At 38.9% G+C, this 2,507-nt stretch overlaps 1 protein-coding gene across 3 annotated transcripts in view; it reads left to right on the top strand.

Moving 5' to 3' along the window:
* The window catches only part of ZNF550 (zinc finger protein 550), an 18,838-nt gene extending 16,849 nt beyond the window's left edge, over positions 1-1,989 (top strand). For 2 of the 3 annotated variants that reach the window (XM_010857678.1, XM_010857681.1), the window contains one exon: positions 1,144-1,989. The gene's annotated coding sequence lies outside the window, so the exon portion shown is untranslated. The remainder of the gene's footprint in view (positions 1-1,143) is intronic. The other variant, XM_010857680.1, reaches the window with a different exon arrangement.
* Positions 1,990-2,507: the final 518 nt, after the last annotated feature.

The raw sequence follows: 2,507 nt of genomic DNA on the forward strand, positions 1-2,507 counted from the left end.
CTGTACAATGTCATAAACCTCAGTCCATAGTTCATCAGGCAGTCTATCTATCAGATCTAGTCCCTTAAATCTATTTCTCATTTCCACTGTATAATCATAAGGGATTTGATTTAGGTCATACCTAAATGGTCTAGTGGTTTTCCCTACTTTCTTCAATTTAAGTCTGAATTTGGCAATAAGGAATTCATGATCTGAGCCACAGTCAGCTCCTGGTCTTGTTTTTGCTGACTGTATAGAGCTTCTCCATCTTTGGCTGCAAAGAATATAATCAATCTGATTTCGGTGTTGACCATCTGGTCATGTCAGTGTTTATAATGTATATTTAAGGAGAAAATGGTCCGCATAAGGATCACCACATTAAATCTGCACCCAAAAGGCTTTTGAATTTTTTTTTCTAATAAATATACTTGTTTGTCTGGTTCTAAATGCCCAATACTCTCACTCTTCTTATGTTTTTAAGTTTAAAAATAAGTACATTTATTAACATGCACACATTTTGCAAAAATAGCAACAGCTAGTGTATTTAGGGAAATTCACTCCAAAATTCATCAAACCTCAGTGAAAAGAAGTTGCATGCAAATCAGTTACTCAAGGCTGTTAGTAGACTGCATTTTCAGTCTTCACCAGGGTCTTTTTAAAGATGTTTAGCAATGTGGAAAATAAATTAATCCACATCACTTAGGGGCTTTATTTTTATTGGAATATAGTTGATTTTCAATGTTGTGTTTCAGATGTACAGAAAAGTGATTTAATTATTCATATACATACATTTATTCTTTTTCAGATTATTTTTCCTTGCAGGTTATTACAAAATATTGAGTATAGCTCCTTGTACTATACAGTAGGTTGTTCTTGGCTATCTATTTTATATATAGTAGTTTGTGTATCTTAATCCTAATCACACAATTTATCTTCCCTCCCCCAACTCTCACTCTTTAAAAAAAAAAAATTATTTATTTATTTTTAATTGGCGGATGATTCCTTTACAATATTGTGTCTGTTTCTACCATACATCGGCATGAACTAGCCGTAGGTATACATGTGTCCCCTCCCTCTTGAACCTCTCTCCCGCTTCCTACTGCGTCGCTCTTTCTTGATTCCATTCTCAGGTGGGTTTTTTTTAATCATTCTTTTTTCACTTAGATGCCTGAATCACTGTTCTGGGCACTTGAAAGGCATCATTGAACCAAAAAAGTTGAAAAAAAAAAATCTTGCCCTGCAGAGGTAACATAAACAGCATGATAAACTGTAAAAAACTGGATGGTCATAAGTATTACTGAAGGAAAAAACTGGAGCAGGGTAAGTTGAACCATACACACCAAGCTGTGAGGGGATAAGGACAGGTCATAAGTGTATCAAACAAAGTTGGGACATCTTCAGGAAGGTGGCTTTTATACAAAGACTTGGAAGAGAAGGCACAGGCTCTGTGGGTATCAGGAGAAATTTTCTCCACATAGAGGGAATGTCCAGTTCAAGGGTTTTATGGCTGGAATATATTCTGGAATGTTTGAGGCATATCAGGGAGGTCATGCAGCTGAATCAGTGATGAAGAGGGAATAACAGGAGATTATTTCAGAGAGGTTTGGGGTTCTGTTTGCAGGCAAACACTGCATAACACTATGAGGGTCTTGGCTTTGACTCTAAATGAAGTGGGGAGACATTGCAGGATTTGAAACAGAAATGGCTTCATCTGCAACATCTTTGAAGGGCCACACTGCCTGATGTATTGAATGTGGTTTGTCGGTGTGTTTGTTTTCTTTATTGTCTCTTGACAGCAAGGTGATCGTCCTGTACAGGTGTGACCTTTTGAGGTGAGTACTAGTGTTTTCCTCTTTCTGCTGTTTCAGGCTCTCTAATCCTGGGGAGAGGACCAGACATTTCCAAGTCCCCTCTCTGCAGCTTTCTACGGAAAGAGTGAAAGAGTTAGTCTCTCAGTCATGTCTGACTCTCTGTGACCCCATGGACTGTAGTCCACCCGGCTCCTCTGTCCATGGGATTCTCCAGGCAAGAACACTGGAGTGGGTAGCCATTCCCTTCTCCAGGGGAATCTTCCTGATCCAGGGATCAAATCCGGGCCTCCTGCACTGCAGGCAGATTCTATACCATCTGAGCCATTCAGTAAAATAAAACACATCTGAGTTAAGATGACTGTAAAGGGGAAGGAGTCTCCTTGTCCAGTCTTGTTTGTGTGAAGTTTTTTTTGTTTGTTTGTTTGTTTTTTAATAGAAGTGCCAGGGATGTTAGGTGAGTCCAGATGTAAACATGTAGGTATGTTTATGTGGGTTTCACAGTTGGAACCATGAACTCACTTCTTTGCTCTGGCATTGGATGTGAGTGCTTAAAATTTGTCCTGAAGGTTTTTTTAAATCAGTACTAACTTAAAAATTGAGCCATACAAGGACTACCTTGGCAGTCCAGTGGTTAAGGTTCCACACTTCTACTGCAGGGGGCACAGATAATTTCCAACATCAGTAGACTTCACATTAGGACTAAGATGGATGGTAACA

This window comes from Bison bison, unplaced genomic scaffold (genome assembly GCF_000754665.1).
Source record: "Bison bison bison isolate TAMUID 2011002044 unplaced genomic scaffold, Bison_UMD1.0 scf7180017864383, whole genome shotgun sequence".
Lineage (NCBI taxonomy): Eukaryota > Metazoa > Chordata > Mammalia > Artiodactyla > Bovidae > Bison > Bison bison.